Here is a 20,947-nt window from a genome sequence, read left to right on the forward strand (position 1 = left end):
CCCCACCTAACCGAATGAGGCTGCTCTCTCGCAAACGGCCGCATTTACGCAACGCGAATCGGGGCAGCAACCAGGCCTCTCTGGGTCGGCGGTGACGCCAATAATGAGGATAATTCGAGGGTGGGAACATGGCGGCGTGCAAAGCAGCCCTCTGGTCCAAATCTCTGCCTCGCACTCCCGTCCTTTTCCCTTCCTTCATTTCTCTAATTGTCCTGAGTCACCAATGGCCATTGATGGATCCTGGTTGCCGTGGCAATAGATGAATAGGGACCAGAGACTCGCCACGGAAAATGGAGCGAGGAAAAGGATGCTTAATGCTTTATTATTATTTTCTCCACCCGGTAACAACTAAAATCTATCTATCTATATTTGTGGTGCCATTTGGTGGCAAATAATAAACACTGTGAATGGGTGGCAGGCCTCTTTTTCAGGCCTCAGACACAGGCAGGGGGTCTGCGAGGAATAAGAGAAAATAAAAAACTCTGTTGCCTTATAGGGTCCTCAAGGTATTGTGCGAAGAGTGTGTTTGCGTGTGCTTTTTGAGAAGAGAAAGGAGCGTCGCTTATTGTCCAGCCAGGCAGAACAAACAAAAGGATGTTGTGGGTTTGTAGGACACCGTCGGTCTTTGTTGTTGTTGTTGTTGTTGTTGTTGTTGTTGTTGTTGTTGTTGTTGTGTATGTGTGTGAGCCGGGAAGTGAATTGGTTTTGGTTCGAAATGTGTGTGGAGGAGGAGGGGGGTGAAGAGGAAAGCTCTGGGCCGCTTGCCACCCCACAACAGGAGATGGAAGAACCTCCATGGCCAAGAGCAATCTACCTCTGTCCATCCTGTCCACTCAGGGCAAGCAGCGGAGGGGCGGACCTGATTCTAGTCGTGGTCACCCCATCGCTGCAGGTTCCAGGATTCACGCCGGTGGACATCTGGTTTTGGAGACACTTTGGTTCCCATCTGGAAGTGGATGCTGGTATGTTAGGGCCTCCTGACACCCTAACTGTGCCCCCGAAGGACCAGGTGCGCAGCCTGGGGGTCATTTTGTGCTCACCGCTGTCCATGGAGGCACAGGTCAGTTCTGTGTCCAGGGCAGCTCCATCTGGTATGCAGGATGAGACCCTACCTGCCCGCAGACTGTCTGGCCAGAGTGGTGCATGCTCTGGTTATCTCCCGCTTGGACTCCTGCCATGTGCTCTCCGTGGGGCTGCCTTTGAAGGTGACGCGGAAACTGCAACTAATCCAGAATGCGGCAGCCAGACTGGGGACTGGGAGCGGCCAGCGAGACCATATAACACTGGTCCTGAAAGACCTGCATTGGCTCCCAGTACGTTTCCGAGCACAATTCAAAGTGTTGGTGCTGACCTTGAAAGCCCGAAACGGCCCAGTGAAAGACCTAAAGGAGCGTCTCCACCCCCATCGCCCAGGCCGGACACTGAGGTCCATCTCCTGAGGGCCTTCTGGCGGTTCCCTCCCTGCGAGAAGCGAGGTTACAGGGAACCAGGCAGAGGGCCTTCTTGGTGGTGGTGCCCGCCCTGTGGAACGCCCTCCCGTCAGATGTCAAGGAGAAAAAGAAGTACACAACTTTTAGGAGACATTTGAAATATTTGAAGAGGGCTCTCCTATCTCTTCTCAGCCTCCTCTTCCCCAGGCTCAACGGACCCAGCTCCTTCAACCGCTCCTCATCAGGCTTCGGCTGCCAAGGTGGTGGTACCCAAACTGAGGCCTGCATCAGTCGTGGTCCCTGTGGTCTTTGCAAAAACGCAGTTAAAAGCCCCGCAGCGTCTAGCATGTCACAGTTGCATAAAAATATTTAAGCAGTCCGCCGGGGACTTTCAGCCATTCACAAGTCCCCCCCGGGGGGGCGAAGGAACCTCAGAATCACTACCCAGTCGGATATCTCAGAAAGGGCATTGGTGGGCATCGTGCCACGAGTTCTCCTCAGCCGTCCAAGGCCCGAAAGGAGGCAAAACCCCTTGCGAAATTGACGCATGGCCTCCGACGAACAGTCAAGGGGTTTTTTTTGGTGGGGGAGGCCCAGAATGACGTTTTTCCGCATCCATGCCTTTGCCGCCACAATTTTTCCAGCCTTTCCGGGGGTTTTCTCCGTCTGGGGGTTCGCCCCATGTGCCGTGTGCCCCCCAACAACAACAAAAAACCCAAACCCCACCGCGTGGTAAGCAGCAGACCCACGCCCTTTTAAAAATCCACTTTGGAGAGGGGCTGTCAGGCCCGATCTGTCAGCGCCGACTCCCACCGCCATCTTTCCCCCTCAATGAGCTGATCTCTTCCGACATGCCATGGCTGCGGGAAGAGGGGCGCTTCGCTCGCACCCGGCGTAGCTTGGCGGAGGAGCAGGGGGGGCGCCGTCGCTCTGCCAGGCCGTGGGGGGCTAATGCATCCTGACAAGGAGTGTGGTGTCAGCCGACAAGTGTCCCCCCCCCCCGCCATGCTATCCCCACCACCTTCCCCGGGGTGAAGGCGAGGGCCCGGGCAGACGTCCTCATGGCATACCCCGAATTGCGGCGAAGAAACACCCGCCATTTTGCCATGGAACCTACCACTGTCGCTCTTATGCTTCACTGTATGATGTTGATGATGATGATGATGACTAGCCGCTCTGAGCCCGGCTTCGGCTGGGGAGGGCGGGATATAAATAAAATTTTATTTATTATTGATTTATGGTGGTGATTAGGAACTCTGTTGCAACAGAAGCGTAAAGATCTGCCTTGCACTCGATCCATCGCTCTCCAATGAAAAGAGGGACATCTTATTCCATCACCTCCACGATTTCTCCCGTGAAAATAGGGACGTCCTATTCCATCCCCTCCAACGTTTCTCCCCTGAAAATAGGGACGTCCTATTCCATCCCCTCCAACGTTTCTCCCCTGAAAATAGGGACGTCCTCTTCCATCCCCTCCGACGTTTCTCCCCTGAAAATAGGGGCGTCCTATTCCATCCCCTCCAACGTTTCTCCCCTGAAAAGAGGGACGTCCTATTCCATCCCCTCCAACGTTTCTCCCCTGAAAATAGGGACGTCCTATTCCATCCCCTCCAACGTTTCTCCCCTGAAAATAGGGACGTCCCATTCCATCCCCTCCAACGTTTCTCCCCTGAAAATAGGGACGTCCCATTCCATCCCCTCCAACATTTCTCTGATGGAAATAAGGACTTCTTAAGGAAACGGCTTCTGTTGATCTGGGACTGTCCCTGGAAAACAGGGTAACTTGAAGGGTATGTCATGGTGCCTGTGATTCTTCCTCCAACTCTGCAGGTTTTTCCTGGCTGCTGAAAGTTTTTTGGTCGTTATAATCTTGCAACAGAAATCCCCAATAAACATTAACAGACTGCATTGCCAAATAACTAGGTTGGCCCGAGTGCCTCTGCTTAGTAAGTCTCGTTTAACAACACAAGATGCTTTTTAATCCTAACACCACTCCAGCCCATTTTGTTTTTTAATTATCTTTACCGTGCTGGTGCATAAGTTCACAGCTTCTCAGTTCGGGGAAAGAGGGACCCCTCATTCAGCTTTTGAGGATTTTCACGCGTGGCCTGCCGTCGAGTCCCAGTTCTGGATTTTGTCCTATTAAACAGGCTCTTCCGCGAGTAACCATGCAACTTTAATGCCTGCTACTTGCTGAAATATTCATGGCATCATCAGAGCAAAGGAATGTGTAAATTGCATGAAAAGCTTTCTGGGATTTCTTTTTCTTTTTGCATGAATTATCTCACCCCACACATTTTTAACAAGGCTCCCCGTTGCGGCAGAGAAATGTTGGGGGGGGGGGGGAACGGCAAGGTGAGTTTTCAAAAGGGATTGTGCCCTATTCCATCCCCTCCAACGTTTCTCCCCTGAAAAGAGGGGCGTCCTCTTCCATCCCCTCCAACATTTCTCCCCTGAAAATAGGGACGTCCTATTCCCTCCCCTCCAACGTTTCTCCCCTGAAAAGAGGGACGTCCTATCCCATCCCCTCCAACGCTTCTCCCATGAAAATAGGGACGTCCTATCCCATCCCCTCCAACGCTTCTCCCATGAAAATAGGGACGTCCTATTCCATCCCCTCCAACGTTTCTCCCCTGAAAATAGGGACGTCCTCTTCCATCCCCTCCAACGCTTCTCCCATGAAAATAGGGACGTCCTATTCCATCCCCTCCAACGTTTCTCCCCTGAAAATAGGGACATCCTATTCCATCCCCTTCAACGCTTCTCCCCTGAAAATAGGGACGTCCTATTCCATCCCCTCCAACGTTTCTCTCCTGAAAAGAGGGACGTCCTATTCCATCCCCTCCAACGTTTCTCCCCTGAAAATAGGGACGTCCTATTCCATCCCCTCCAACATTTCTCCCCTGAAAATAGGGACGTCCTATTCCATCCCCTCCAACGTTTCTCCCCTGAAAATAGGGACGTCCTATTCCATCCCCTCCAACGTTTCTCCCATGAAAATAGGGACGTCCTATTCCATCCCCTCCAACGTTTCTCCCCTGAAAATAGGGACGTCCTATTCCATCCCCTCCAACGTTTCTCCCCTGAAAAGAGGGACGTCCTAAAGAAAAGCAGGACATTCTGGGATCAGATCAGAAACCGAGACGGCTTCTGTAAATCCCGGACTGTCCCTGGAAAATATAATCTGGGGGGGCGGGGGCTGAGGGGACCCCTGCCCCTAGGAGTTGGCTCCTATGCCAGGGGGCACCTGTCCTCTCATGCATCTTCTCCCCCCATGCGCTTCCTGTGTGCATTATTAGCCAAACCAGGGAACATTGCGCCTCCGCGCACTCTTCCTCGAAGCATCCTTAACCGTTGCCGAGCCAGAGGAGTTTGAGATCTGTGTGGGGTTGTGTTTCGCAGGAGGTGGGGGGCAGCCAAGAGGGTTTGCCAGCCCCCCCCCCCCCATTTCCCGACACCGGAAAGCTCTTTGCCAGCGTTTCGGGCCTAATGGAAAAGTCGTGTCGGATTAGCCCAGCCGGGGTGAGGGCCCCATCTGCCTGCTCGTGGGCCGCCCCGAGGGGGTGGCGTCGCAGGGGGGGCAGCCATGCGTGATGGCAGATCTGGGCCACTGTGCCAGGGCGCGAGCGGAGCATGCGAGGCCCGCACTGCGGTGGGAGTGGTGGTGGGGGAAGGAACGGCGCTCCATCTCTGACCGAGGTTTCTGAGAATGAAGAAATGTGCCTCTTAAGGCCATGCAATTCCGCGCATTTCTCATTTCACTGCACCGACTTTTTCCCATCCCGCTCTGACGTGGCGCATGGTTATGCGCCGAGTGAGGGTCATCTAGCCAACCCACTGCAGGCTGAGGTTGAATCCTGACAAGACAGGAGTACTGTTTTGGGGGGACGGGGCGGGCAGGTGTGGGAGACTCCCTGGTCCTGAATGGGGTAACTGTGCCCCTGAAGGACCAGGTGCGCAGCCTGGGGGTCATTTTGGACTCACCGCTGTCCATGGAGGTGCAGGTCAGTTCTGCGTCCAGGGCAGCTCCATCTGGTACGCAGGATGAGACCCTCCCTGCCCGCAGACTGTCTGGCCAGAGTGGTGCATGCTCTGGTTATCTCCCGCTTGGACTACTTCAATGCGCTGTCCGTGGTGCTACCTTGAAGGTGACCCAGAAACTGCAACTAATTCAGAATGCGGCAGCCAGACTGGGGACTGGGAGTGGAGACCATATAACACCGGTCCTGAAAGACCTACATTGGCTCCCAGGACGTTTCCAAGCACAATTCAAAGTGTTGGTGTTGACCTTGAAAGCCCTAAGCGGCCTCGGTCCTGTATACCTGAAGGAGCGTCTCCACCCCCATCGTCCAGCCCGGACACCGGGGTCCAGCTCCGAGGGCCTTCTGGCGGTTCCCTCCCTGTGAGAAGTGAGGTTTCAGGGAACCAGGCAGAGGGCCTTCTCGGTGGTGGCGCCTGCAATGTGGAGCACCCTCCCACCAGATGTCAATGAAATAAACAACTATCTGACTTTTAGAAGACATATTGAAGGCAGCCCTATTTAGGGAAGTTTTTAAATGTTTTCTTGTGTTTTTAATATTCTGTTGGGAGCCACCCAGAGTGGCTGGGGAAACCTAGCCAGATGGGCGGGGTATAAATAATAATAATAATAAATCATCATCATCATCATCATCATCATCATCATCATTATTATGGAATAGGACGTCCCTATTTTCAATCTGTTAGCCACCATCCATCCTCCAACTGCCTCCAGACACTCACACCTTCACCGCCTTCACTGGTTCGAATTTGCAAGAGAGGTAGAGCTGGGTATCATCCGCATACTGATGGACACCCTGCCCAAACCCCCTGATGATCTCTCCCAGCGGCTTCATATAGATATTAAAAAGCATGGGGGAGAGGACGGAGCTCTGAGAGACCCCAGAGTCTGGCGAGGCCAGAGCAATTTTGGGCTGGAAGCGGGCCGCAGCAGAACGGAAGCGTCGCTGCGTGCGATGAGACGAAGGTGGGAAAATATTTCGACTGCAAAACAGCGTTCTCGATCCCTCCCCTGTTCCCTGCTTCCGTCACCCAGGTTGGTGACGGAATTTGGCCGCTGTGTCCGCCGCGAAATGGGCTTCAGCACGCGGCTGCCATGTGCGTAGCCGCCCCTCCCTTCATCAGCCCCAGTTATCGTAAGCCTGGAATGGTGAATAAACAGCTAGCTTTGCCGTAGCAACCCAGCCGGAGCTCAGATCTCCATCAGGGAGGAATCGAGGGGAGCCAAACAACTGAGATTGTAAGTGCAATGCATGGAAAAACTAGGCCAAATGGAAGTGTAACAGCTGCTTCTTAGCCTCCAACGTTTCTCCCGTGAAAATAGGGACGCCCAATTCCCTAATAATCATCGTAATCATCACAATAATAATTTTATTATTTCTACCCCTGCCCATCTGGCTGGGTTGCCCCAGCCACACTGGGCGGCTTCCAACATATATAAAAACACAATGAAACATTAGAAAACAACAACACTTCTCTCTACAAGGCTGCCTACGGATGCCTTCTAAAGGTTGTCTAGTAACTTAGCTCCTTGGTTCGGCGGTCGCATAACTCCATCCCCTCCAACGTTTCTCCCCTGAAAATAGGGACGTCCTATTCCATCCCCTCCAATGTTTCTCCCCTGAAAATAGGGATGTCCTAAGGAAAAGCAGCACATTCCACGATCAAATCAGAAACTGGGACGGTGTCTGCAAATTTGGAAAACAGGGATACTTGGAGGGTCTACTGCTTACAGGCGTTCCACAAAGCAGTCTGAATTTCGAGGTTTTGCGGACAGGGAGTTTTCCGCCTGCCGTGGCCACATAGGGCTGGAAATTATTCATCGTCGGCAGAAAAGATGGACCCAAGCCATTTCTGCTGTCCTCCATATCTCACTTCTCCTTCCCATTGGCTGAGGCTGCTCTGATGTCACAGAAGGTCCCCCCCTCCCCGAACTCGCCGGAGGATATTGTTGGAAACAAGAAGTCACGGGATACAAATTCAGGCTAAGCAAATATCGAGAATTATCCGTTCCACGCTTGTTTCAATTGGTTCCTGCCGCTTCCTGAACAAAACGTGAGATGAGTTTTAAGGTCTTGTTTCATAAGCGCTGGACTTTGCTCTCTTGTAAAAGAAATGGTTATTATATGCCAGTTTTACAAGGAGGATGGAAACACAAAGTGTGCCACCTGCCCTAAATAGCCCGTCTTCGCACCAAAGTGAGGGCAAATCAAGAGATCTACATTGGGGGGGGGGGAATGTTTAGGGGCAGAGTAGAAGGATCTAGAGATCACCCTAAGGGTGGCCAAATTCTGTGTGACTGCCATAAAACTTCGGGAACAAGCCACACTACCGAAATGATTAAGGTTTTAAATGACAAATTTTAGGTTATATTTTAGTGATCAAGATTTAATATATATTTTTAACTGCCGCTATCTCTCTATTTTATATGCCTGTTGTCTTTGTCCGTGGAGTTTTCTTGGCAGGGATACTGGAGTGGCTTGCCGGTTCCTCCTCCAGGTGGATCACGTTTGGTCAAAACTCTCCACTATGACCTGTTTATCTTGGGCGTAGTTCATAGCTTCTCTGATTTATTCAAGTCCCTTCACCACAGCAAGGCAGTGATCCATGAAGGGGTATGGAAGTGAAAGCTGGACCATAAAGATGGCTGATCACCAAAGAATGGATGCTTTTGAATTCTGGTGCTGGAGGAGACTCTTGAGAGTCCCATGGACTGCAAGAAGATCAAACCTCTCCATTCGGAAGGAAATCAGCCCTGAGTGCTCACTGGAAGGACAGATCCTGAAGCTGAGGCTCCAAGACTTTGGCCACCTCATGAGAAGAGAAGACTCCCTGGAAAAGACCCTGATGTTGGGAAAGATGGAGGGCACAAGGAGAAGGGGACGACAGAGGACGAGGTGGTGGGACAGTGTTCTCGAAGCTACCAGCATGAGTTTGACCAAACTGCGGGAGGCAGTGGAAGACAGGAGTGCCTGGCGTGCTCTGGTCCAGGGGGTCACCAAGAGGCGGACACCACTAAACGACTCAACAACAACAACATATCTCTATTGTCTCTGTTATCCAGAAGTGGCCTCCGCAGCCACTTACGGACTCATTGTTAAAACCTTGTTTATGGGAGATCTTACTCGCCAACAAGGGATCGCCAAAGAAGAAGGGTGCTATCGGCCCTTTAGGGGGAGTGGGGATGGGGGCCAGGACAGAGAAGAAATGGGGCAGACAAGGAACCCCCACAGAGCAATCTCCACGGAGCGTCTCCACCTTCTGCAACTTTCCACGGAGCAAGGTCATTTTCTCTTTTGAACCGGGCGGCTGCAGAGTCGGTGCTTTGGCTATATATACCGCTAAGCCATAGCATGGTGTCTTTCCAAAGTCCTGGCCAAAGAGGGGCTTAGGTGGACCAGGATAGCTCTGGGAAACCTCAATTAGAAAGGCTCAGTGGAGCAGTGTGTTAATGCACAATCCCTTTCACCCTCCCCAGAGAGGGATTAACCCTCGCTAAGGTCAGCCGAGGGGGGGTCTCCGTGCACATTCGTAGAGATTTGGCTGGTTTCTTTTTATATATACAATCGTACAGTGGGCGCTCGTGTTGCGAACGTGATCCGTGTGGGAGGCACGTTCGCAATCTGCAGCGCCGCGTCTGCGCATGCGCAGGTCACGATTCGGCGCTTCTGCGCATGCACAAAGCGCGATTTAGCGCTTTTGTGCATGCGCCGAAACCCGGAAGTAACCCGTTCCGGTACTTCCGGGTTCGGTGTGGTGCGCAACCCGAAAACGCGCAACCTGAAGCGTCTGTAACCCGAAGTATGACTGTACCTCGGTTCCCAAACACCAAAAACCTGGAAGTGAGTGTTCCACTTTTTGAACGTTTTTCAGAAGCCGAACGTCCGCTGCGGCTGTCAGCTATTGTTTCCGGGGCGCCGGCGCCAATCAGAAGCCGCGCCTCGGTTTTCGAACATTTCAGAAGTCAAACAGACGTCCGGAACAGATGAAGTTTGGCGCTTTTGTTTTTGTTCTTTATTTTGCGCGTTTTGAGGCTTTTTCGGTTCATTTCTTTTTGTGTCTGTGCAGAACCCAGTTCAGCTACTGATGGATTGATTGTGTGACTACGGAAATGGATAAAAGCCCCCCCTCCAAACAATGACCATCTGGGTGGATTTTTGGTTTTTTTGTGGATTCTCCAGGTTTTGGGGGGGCTTGTGAGGGGAGGCACGGGCATGCTCAGAAGGCGCTGTGCCCCCGGAGCGGGGAGTGGCGCATCGGGTGGTTTTGCACAGTCTTCCTGTTTCGGGTGGCAAGGCGTTCCGGTGCTGGGCATTGTCTCCTGAGCGGGAAGCGAAACAAGACAGCAAATTAATAATAATAATAATAATAATAATAATACACCGTTTTTAAAAGCCCCAGTTGGTTGGAGCGTGCTGCTGATCATGCCACAGGTTGCGGGTTCGATCCCCGCACTGGACAACTGCCCACATGACCTCTGGGGTCCCTTCCAGCCATACAAGGGACGCTGGTGGTGCTGTGGTCTAAACCACAGAGCTTAGGGCTTGCCGATCGGAAGGTTGGCAGTTTGAATCCCCGTGATGGAATGAGCTCCTGTTGCTCAGTCCCAGCTCCTGCTAACCTAGCAGTTTGAAAGCACGCCAGCGCAAGTAGATAAATAGGTACCACTCCGGTGAGAAGGTAAACGGCGTTTCTGTGCGCTCTGGTTTCTGCCATGCGCCAGAACCGGTTCAGTCCTGCTGGGCACACGACCCGGAAAGCCGTCTGCGGACAAACGGTGGCTCCCTTGACCTGAAAGCGAGATGAGCGCCGCAACCCCAGAGTCGCCTTTGACTGGACTTAACCGTCCAGGGGTCCTTTACCTTTACCTTAGGGGAGCGGGTGGTGCTGTGGTTTAAACCACTGAGCGCCTCTTGGGCTTGCCAATCGGAAGGTCAGCGGTTTGAATCCCTGCAACGGAATGAGCTCCTGTTGCTCAGCCCCAGCTCCTGCCCACCTAGCAGTTTGAAAGCACACCAGCGCAAGTAGATAAATAGGTACCGCTCCGGTGAGAAGGTAAATGGCATTTCTGTGCGCTCTGGTTTCCGCCATGCGCCAGAAGCGGTTCAGTCCTGACGGCCACATGACCCGGGAAGGTGTCTGTGGACAAATGCCGGCTCCCTCGGCCTGAAAGCGAGATGAGCGCCGCAACCCCAGAGTCGCCTTGGACTGGACTTCACCATCCTTTATAATGTGCAAAAGAGACATTGACTGCCCAACAGACGCATCTGGGCTTCTACTCCCATTGTTGTCGAGGGAGGAGAGCATCCTGGGTAGGTCGGATCCTGGTCGGAGGGGAGACCTAGCTGCCCGCTGTGAGGAGCTGGGATCCTGTGGACCAGCAGGAAAATACTGGTCTTGTTATTATCGCCATTTCTGGCAACGGCCTCTGCCCTAGTGACACTTTGGCCAAACTATTTTCGAAGCAGCTCAGCTTAATCGGATCAGCCGCTGTTAGGAACACCCAGGGAGAACATAGCAGCACATCAGCGTCCGAAATGCACTGCTGTGTGTTTGTGTGAGTGCAGAAATTATTTCCGATTTGCAATCCCTCTGGGGCAGAGAACCGTCCCCTCGCAAGGAACCGCGTCAAAGGGCACACTGTCTAAAATCCTCCCTCTTCTTCTTCTTGTTTCCTCCATTTATATCCTGGCCTTTCCTCCCAAGAGCTGAGGCTGGGGTGCCCGGTTCTCAGGGCGCTCGGCAACTTTTGGGGCGTCCTGGATGTGAGCCTCCTAGGTCCTAACCACTATGATACCACACAGGCTCCCATTTATTTTATATTTCTATTATATTATTTCCATTTATTTTATATTTCTATCCAACCTTTCCTCCACGTAACTCAAGGCAACAAATAAAAACTTGTTTATTTTTTAGTGTAGGAGGCTGGTTAGGCTGAGAGGCAGCGACTTGGCCAAGGTCTGTGTCTGTCTGTCTGTCTCTCTCCTTCTCTCCTTCCTTCCTTCCTTCCTTCCTTCCTTCCTTCCTTCTCTCTCTCTCTCTCTCTCTCTCTCTCTCTTTTTCTTTTTCTTTTTCTTTTTCTCTCTCCTTCCCTCCCTCCCTCCCTCCCTCCTCTGTCTCTCAGTCTCTCTTGGTCCCTCTCTCTCTCTCTCTCTCTCTCTCTCTCTCTCTCTCTCTCCCTCCCTCCCTCCCTCCCTCCCTCCCTTCCTTCCTTCCTTCCTTCCTTCCTTCTCTCTCTCTCTCTCTCTCTCTCTCTCTCTCTCCTTCCTTTCTTCCTTCCTTCCTTCCTTCCTTCTCTCTCTCTCTCTCTCTCTCTCTTCCCTTCCTTCCTCCCTTCCTCCCTTCCTCCCTCCTTCTTTCTCTCTCTCTTTCCTTACTTCTTTCTCTCTCTCTCTCTCCTTCCTTCCTTCCTTCCTTCCTTCCTTCCTCCCTCCCTCCCTCCTTCTTTCTCTCTCTCTTTCCTTACTTCTTTCTCTCTCTCTCTCTCTCCTTCCTTCCTTCCTTCCTTCCTACCTTCCTTCCTCCTTCCTTCCCTCTCTCTTCCCCTCTCCCTCTCTCTTCCCCTCTCCCTCTCTTCCCCCCAAATGCAAACAGACATGGAAGCCTTTCAGATCCCTCCATCCCCACCCCGGCCGCAGCACCACAAGGCAGGTGTCTCTCCCGCTTGCCCCCCCCCTGCACCCAGAAAGGCCTCCCTTACCGCCCCCCCTCCTCCTTTCCTCTGGCTCAGGAGAGCTGGGCCCTGATATAGATACAGCTGCTGCCGCTTGCAGCCCCACGTAACTGGCAGATAGCAAATTACATAAGCTCCGAAATAGGCTTATAAACACAAGGTGGCTGTTTGCACTGCTATCCCTGCCTTCCGCCGCTGCCTCAAATCGAGAAGGCAGGCAGGTACATCGTAAAAGCCTTATTATCAACCTCTGTACCGGTACAGCAAATATTTTTTGAATTTTCCAATCGGGGTCAGCGTCTCGGCTGCTCCAAAACAGCAAATTTAACCATTATTTGTTGGGGGGGGCGTTCCAACCCCCCCAATGTTTTCAAAGACCATACACATTTCTTGGGGGGCTGGAAGCTGCCTTCTACTAAGTCAGACCATTGGTCTCCAGGTGGGGGCCTTTTCAACCACACCTGGGTCCTTTAAATCAGAGCAAGTGAAGGTGGTGAAGGTCCTGTGTGAGTGCCTGGAGGCGGTTGGAGGATGGATGGCGGCTAACGGATTGAGGTTGAATCCTGACAAGACAGAAGGACTATTTTGGGGGGACAGGGGGCGGGCAGGTGTGGGGGACTCCCTGGTCCTGAACGGGGTCACTGTGCCCCCGAAGGACCAGGTGCGCAGCCTGGGGGTTATTTTGGACTCACCGCTGTCCATGGAGGTGCAGGTCAGTTCTGTGTCCAGGGCAGCTCCATCTGGGATGCAGGATGAGACCCTCCCTGCCTGCAGACTGTCTGGCCAGAGTGGTGCATGCTCTGGTTATCTCCCGCTTGGACTACTGCAATGCGCTCTACGTGGGGCTGCCTTGGAAGGTGACCCGGGAACTGCAACTAATCCAGAATGTGGCAGCTAGACTGGGGACTGGGAGCGGCCGCCGGGACCACATAACACCGGTCTTAAAAGACCTACATTGGCTCCCAGTACGTTTCCGGGCACAATTCAAAGTGTTTGTGCTGACCTTGAAAGCCCTAAATGGCCCAGTAGACCTGAAGGAGTGTCTCCACCCCGGACACCGGGGTCCCTCTCCCGAGGGCCTTCTGGCGGTTCCCTCCCTGCGAGAAGCGAGGTTACAGGGAACCAGGCAGAGGGCCTTCTCGGTGGTGGCTCCCTCCCCGAGGAACACCCTCCCACCAGATGCCAAAGAAGTAAACAACTATCTGTGACTTTTAGAAGACATCTGAAGGCAGCCATGTTTAGGGAAGTCTGGTGTTGTATCCTCTGTGTAATATTCTTTTGGATATTCCTCTTGAAGGAAAAGGGGGGGGGGAGGATACGAAGGCAAGAATTCCCTAACGGAGGGAATTGCAAAGCCCTGACTCTCCGTCCCAGCAACCTGGAAATGTTGCAGGCCTTCGGCGGCTCCGGGAGCAGCGGCGGAGCAGAGGGGAAAGTGGGTAAGCCGATCCCCCCGTCTGGAGTGAAAATAAAGAGAGGGGAGGGGGAAACAGGGAAAGCGCCCGTTTCCTAGCAAACTGGCCCACTAACCTACTTTTGTGCATAATCGCAGGCCTGGCACTTTCTGCGGCAGCTGTTACGTTTGGAGAGAGAGAGAAAAATAGAGAGAAAGGGCGTTGGGGGTGCAGAAGAAAAGGAAAAGGAATAATAATAATTTATTATTTGTACCCCGCCCATCTGGCTCAGTTTCCCCAGCCACTCTGGGCGGCTCCCAATCAAGTGTTAAAAACAGTACAGCGTTAAATATTGAAAACTTCCCTAAACAGGGCTGCCTTCAGATGTCTTTTAAAGATAGGATAGCTACTTATTTCCTTCACATCTGAAGGGCGGGCGCCACCACTGAGAAGGCCCTCTGTCAGGTTCCCTGTAACCTCACTTCTCGCAGGGAGGGAACCGCCAAAAGGTCCTCGGAGCTGGACCTCAGTGTCCGGGCCGGACGATGGGGGTGAAGACGCTCCTTCAGATATACTGGACCGAGGCCGTTTAGGGCTTTCAAGCTCAGCACCAACACTTTGAATTGTGCTCGGAAACGTACTGGGAGCCAATGCAGATCTCTCAGGACCGGTGTTATGTAGTCTCAGCGGCCGCTCCCAGTCACCAGTCTGGCTTCCGCATTCTGGATTAGTTGCAGTTTTCAGGTCACCTTCCAAGACAGCCCCATGTAGAGTGCATTGCAGTAGTCCAGGCAGGAGATAACCAGAGCATGCACCACTCTGGCCAGACAGTCTGCGGGCAGGGAGGGTCTCATCCTGCGTCCCAGATGGAGCTGCCCTGGACACAGAATTGACCTGCACCTCCATGGACAGCCGTGAGTCCAAAATAACCCCCAGGCTGCGCACCTGGTCCTTCAGGGGCACAGTTACCCCATTCCGGACCAGGGAGTCCTCCACACCAGCCCACCCTCTGTCCCCCAAGAACAGTCCTTCTGTCTTGTCAGGATTCAACCTCAATCCGTTATCCACCATCCATCCTCCAACCGCCTCCAGACACTCACACAGGACCTTCACCGCCTTCACTGGTTCTGATTTAAAGGAGAGGTAGAGGGAAAGGAAAAGGAGATTGGGAATTTGCAGAGCCCGGCCCAATCTCGATTCACCTCTTCGGAACAGGTTTTAGGGGTGTTTGGCGTGTGGGAAAGGAGACCAGCATCCTGTTCCCACAGGTACCAAACGCTCGCCAAGTCCCTGTTTTCTGGAAACCCGTCCCAGTTTCTGATTTGATCCCGGAATGGCTCCCTTTTCCTTAGGACCAAGGTCTGACCAAGGCAGAAAAGAAGCGCGGCCATGACTTCCCTCGGTCAGAAACCCGGCTTTTGCCCGGCTGAGAACGCAGACTCGCTCAGAGACACTCGGCCGAGAATGCCGCCAAGACCATATAACACCGGTCTTGAAAGACCTACATTGGCTCCCAGTACGTTTCTGAGCCCAATTCAAAGCCCTAAACGGCCCAGTATACCTGAAGGAGCGTCTCCAACCCCATCGTTCAGCCCGGACACTGAGGTCCAGCACCGAGGGCCTTCTGGCGGTTCCCTCACTGCGAGAAGCGAGGTTACAGGGAACCAGGCAGAGGGCCTTCTCGGTGGTGGCGCCCTCCCTGTGGAACGCCCTCCCATCAGATGTCAAAGAGAACAACCAGTACCAGACTTTCAGAAGACATCTGAAGGCAGCCCTGTTTAGGGAAGCTTTTAATGTTTGATGTATTACAGTATTTTAATATTTTTTGGGAAGCCGCCCAGAGTGGCTGGGGAGACCCAGGCAGATGGGCAGGATATAAATTATTATTATTATTATTATTATTATTATTATTATTATTATTAACGTGGACTCGCTCAGAGACACTCGCCCAGCCTCGGCCGAGAATGCAGACTCTCTCAGAGACGCGACGAGCCGCGTCCCTGCTCCCTTTTCTGAAACGTCATTGATCTTTAGTGGTTTGGGAACGGGCCGCACGCCTGGCCCCGTTCCAGCCCTTTAATCCTATTCCCAGATTTGCGTCCCTTTAATCCTCTTTCCCCTCTGCAGTCCCCACCCCGACGAGCTCTGCTGGAGGGACAGTTCCCGACTATATATAGGACGTGTTGAACATGACTCATGCGCACTCCGGCACGCACTTGCGTTCGCCGGCCTTGTCTCTGCCAGGCCCTTCGGCTCCGCCAACTGAAGCTGCTTTAACCACTAGGCTTTCTTTCCCTTGCAATCGCGCCTCCGAGCTGCAAGAAAGAAGCTCCCGTCTCAGCTTTCTTTCTTTCTTTTTTAATAAATTTTTTATTGATTTTCCAACATGAATTAAAGACAATACAATACACAATACATAAACAAACAATACATATAAACACGTATAATTTCAAAACCTCTTTTTCATAAACCCTACTTCCCTGACTTCCCCATGCCTCCCCTTTTCTGCATCCCTATTTTAAAGTTTCTTCAGCAACCCCTCGCATCAATTTACTGATTACTCATTTTCTTTTTTCCCTTCTTCTCTTACTTAATCAATTACAGCTGTAATTCTGTTTTTTTCCTTTCCCTTGACATTTTAGCACTCATTAATTTTACAACAGTTCTTAAGATATACTTTAAATTTCTTCCAATCTTCTTCCACCGTCTCTTTTCCTTGGTCACGGATTCTGCCAGTCATCTCCGCCAGTCCCGTATAGTCGATCACCTTCGTCTGCCATTCTTCCAGCGTGGGTAGTTCTTGTGTCTTCCAATACTTTGCTAAGAGAATCCTTGCTGCTGTAGTTGCATACATAAAAAACGTCCTATCCTTCCTTGTCACCAATTGGCCGACCATGCCCAGGAGAAAAGCCTCCGGTTTCTTATGAAAGGTACATTTAAGGACCTTCTTAATTTCATTATAGATCATTTCCCAGAAGGCCTTAATCCTCGGGCAGGTCCACCAAAGGTGATAGAAAGTACCTTCAGTCTCATTACATTTCCAACATTTGTTATTGGGCAAGTGATAGATTTTTGCAAGCTTGACTGGGGTCATGTACCACCTGTAAATCATTTTCATAATATTCTCTCTTAAGGCATTACATGCTTTCTTAGGTTCGGCCGTGGGATCGAAGGTGGTGAATTCTCCTTTCTTGGAGGTTTTTAAGCAGAGGTTAGATGCTTGATTCAGCTGAGATTCTTGCATTGCAGAGGGGTTAGACTGGATGACCCTAAGGGTCCCTCCCAAATCTTCAATTATATGACCGTCAAGCAATAATAATAATAAGAAGAAGAAGAATAAATTTATGCTCCGCCCATCTGGCTGGGTTTCCGAAGCCAGTCTTGGCGGCTCCCAACAGAATATTACAAAGGGGATAAAACAATCTGACACTGTTATAACCCCACACTTGTAAAAGCAGATAAAAATGATTTCAGAAATATAAAAATTAAAAACTTGGCGGCTGAAACAACCAAGGCCAAAAGCGTTTCACAGAACCATAGAATTGTAGAGTTGGAAAGAGGCTCGTCGCATCCAACCCTTTGCAACGCGGGAATCTTTCGCCCAACACGGCACTCGAACTCGCCACCCTGAGATTCAGCGTCTATCGAACGAGCTGCTTATCCCTCGCAAATTGCGGCTTCCTAGTCTAGAAGAAGAGGCGAGGTGGCGGACGTTTATAAAACGGTGCTATGAAATGATACTGTAGGGACTTCCATTATTATTATTATTATTATTATTATTATTGTTATTCACTAGCCACTCTGCTGGGCGGCTTCCAACATAAATAAAAACATTATAAAACTTCCCTAACAGAGCTGCCTTCAGATGTCTTCTAAAGGTTCTATAATGACTTATCTTTTTTCCAATTTTTTTTTATTGATTTTCCAAAATTTTAAACAAACAAACATCAATCTTAACTTTACTTAATCCAATCTTAGTAACATTGTTAAGTGATCGCCCTGGCTGAGTTTCATTGTATATCATTGTAACGGTTTCCCCAAAACCAATTTTCTCATAAAATTTAACTCCGTCACTTAACATCTTTCTTCCTTTTCCTTTTAACTTAAAACAGTTTGTTCTCTAACATCACAGATTTAAACCCTAAGCCTGCCTGGTATTTGCGAGTTTTTCCCAATTAAAATAATGACATAGATTCTTATATGCTCTAATGGAGCCTCCATGTGCAGATTCAGTCTATCTGATTCCTAGGTTTTTAGCATTTTTTAGGCCACTGGGAGCAAAGGATACTGGGCTGGATAGTGGCCTTATCCAGGATGCTATCCTGACATCCTTCTCCATCTCTTTTCTCTGTGTCATCCCTAATCCTGTTATTATTATTACGAAAGGCAGAGATTGACCGCTGGGGCAAAGGGAGTCTTCTACATCCCAGCAGTGACAGATCTTTATTTTCATTTTATTTTTTTTCTCAAAAGGAAAACAGTGCAAGGAATCTCTCTACCTACGTCAGTGTCTGACGGCAACCCTAATTAACCGGCATTTACCGTGTTTCGCGACACACCCAGGCAGCAATTTTCCTTTTTTTTTCTCTCTTCCAAAGGAGGAGGAGGAGGAAATGGCAAGATGTAATCAGGGAATTTTCCATTTGGCACCTCCTCATTCCTTTCGGTGCCCTAGTTTACAGGAGACGGTCCTCTCGCCTGAAGGGAACGTTCAAAAGCAGATCAGATGCTTGGTTTGGGCCGCATGGTGCAGACACGGGCTGGCAGCAGCACCAGGGTTTCAGTGCTATACATGCGAAACAGGCGCTCTGCCGCTAGACTTAAAAATAAAGCAGGGCCTCCTGATTCTGGATAAAGGGCCTAGGTAGGCCAGCATTTCCTGCACTGGCTGGCAGCAGCTGCCAAGGTCTCCGCCCCATCGCTGCCTTGAAGATGCTGTGGGCATTCTCCATGCAAAGCAGATGTAATGAGCATAATTAGAATAACAATAATAGCACCCCTTGAGCTCAAATCCTCGCGTTGCTGACGCAGGACAAAACCCACTTAAATTAATGGACCAAATTACGCCCGCCTGAGCTGTGTCCGTGAATAGGCCTACTCTGAGTAGGGCGAAATGTCCGAGGCAACTTCTGTGCACATATATAGGTCGCTCACTATCGGTCTTCCCCGTTATGTAATTCTATTTCGGTTACAGTGAAAACATTCCGACCTTTGCACAGGGTTACTGTAAATGAATACTTGTCTTCCCTCTTTCTGTCGGCCTGCCTTGCATTTTTTCGTAAAAGTGTGGGGGTGTCGATCCTTCCGCCTCCATGCAGAAGGGCCAGGGCCGGATTTAGGTTTGATGTGGCCCTCAGCTCCTGAAGGGGGCCCTTTCTATGTCCAGCTGTCCTTTGTCCACAACAAATTGCCGCTGTTTTTTGTGTTGAATAGATGCTATATGGTCATTTATGGACCTAACAGGTATCTCAAGCCATTTGCACACCACAAAATACCGTATTTTATCCAAGTCATTGTTGAACTGAAATACAATTAAGAAGAAGTACATTAACAGTGAGATACAGTTAAGAAGAAGTATATTCATAGTGAAATAATTATTAAGCTCCAACTTAAAACGATTTTTTATTTGTAACAAACTGAATCATGCAAACACATTGGCATTTGGCGATAGCAAAAAGTCCTTTAGAAACACAATTTACAAAGACTCATAATCTAGTCTCTAGAAACTTGCTATAACATGAAATAATACTAGGTGTAAATAAGGAGTAGGCTAACTAAAGCCCAGGGGCCGGATCCAGCCCAATCCCCTTCTCAATCCGGCCCGCAGAAGGTCTGGGAATCAGAGTGCTTTTACATGAGCAGAATGTGTCCTTTTATTTAAAATGCATCTCTTAGTTGTTTGTGGGGCCTGCCTGGTGTTTTTACATGAGTAAAATGTGTGCTTTTATTTAAAATGGGTTGTTTGTGGGCCATAGGAATCCGTTCATATTTTTTCCCCAAAATGTAGTCTGGCCCCCCACAAGGTCTGAGGGACAGTGGACCGGCCCCCTGCTGAAAAAGTTTGCTGACCCCTGGAATTACGATCCAAACTACTAATAATTATAAATAGCTTTATTAATATGAACTTAAGTGTTATAAGCTGTACAATGCAGTTGTAATTAATAGAAGCAGGCCTTGCAACCTAGGAGCCTACACAACACTAAACACTGTTGCTGTATGTAAGTTTTATTTTATTTGTCTTTTATCTTATATTTTGGAAATGTACATCCAGTTTTTCTCCCCCTCTGTCAAGGCAGAGAGCTCCCTGTTCCCCTTTAAATCGGTTCATGACTAGAACCTAGTACATTGTTTATTGCTTTGATTTTATGGATCTATGGTCTCGTTAGATAGTAAAATTCATGTTAGGCTGCTGTTTTAGGGGTTGTTTTTATAAGTCTGGAACGTTTTGCATTGTTTTCTATGGGAAAGCGCGCCTTGTTTTGAAACGCTTTGGTTTAGGAATGGAATTTCCAGAACGGATTAAGTATGAGAACCAAGGGACCACTGTAAATGAAGGGGAAGAAAAGGAGGCAGTGAGAGATTTTATTTTCTTGGGCTCCATGATCACTGCCGATGGACATAGCAGTCACGAAATTAAAAGACGCCTGCTCCTTGGGAGAAAAGTGATGACAAACCTGGACAGCATCTTAAAAAGCAGAGACATCACCTTGCCAACAAAGGTCCGTATAGTTCAAGCTCTGGTTTTCCCAGGAGTGATGTATGGAAGTGAGAGCTGGACCATCAAGAAGGCTGATGGCCGAAGAATGGATGCTTTTGAATTATGGTGCTGGAGGAGACTCTTGAGAGTCCCATGGACTGCAAGAAGATCCAACCTCTCCATTCGGAAGGAAATCAGCCCTGAGTGCTCACAGGAAGGACAGATCCTGAAGCTGAGGCTCCAAGACTTTGGCCACCTCAGGAGAAGAGAAGACTCCCTGGAAAAGACCCTGATGCTGGGAAAGATGGAGGGCACAAGGAGAAGGGGACGACAGAGGATGAGATGGTGGGACAGTGTTCTCGAAGCTACCAGCATGAGTTTGACCAAATTGCAGGAGGCAGTGGAAGACAGGAGGGCCTGGCGTGCTCTGGTCCAGGGGGTCACCAAGAGGCGGACACGACTAAACAACAACAATGTTGGATATCCTTTTGCCAGGGGTGGACAGAGCAGGGGAGATATGCCTAGAATCGCGGAATCACAGAACAGCAGAGTCAGGAGGGACCCCAAGGGACATCTAGACCGACCCTCTGCAAGGCAGGAGTATCTGCAAAAGCATGCAATTTTGTTACCAAAAAAAATTAAAATAGGGAGGGAAGAGGAGGAGGAGAGAGAGGTGATGTTTTGCATTATATCACAGGAGGAAGTTGCGAGCCGC

The sequence above is a fragment of the Podarcis muralis genome, chromosome 18 (genome assembly GCF_964188315.1).
Source record: "Podarcis muralis chromosome 18, rPodMur119.hap1.1, whole genome shotgun sequence".
NCBI classification, from domain to species: domain Eukaryota; kingdom Metazoa; phylum Chordata; class Lepidosauria; order Squamata; family Lacertidae; genus Podarcis; species Podarcis muralis.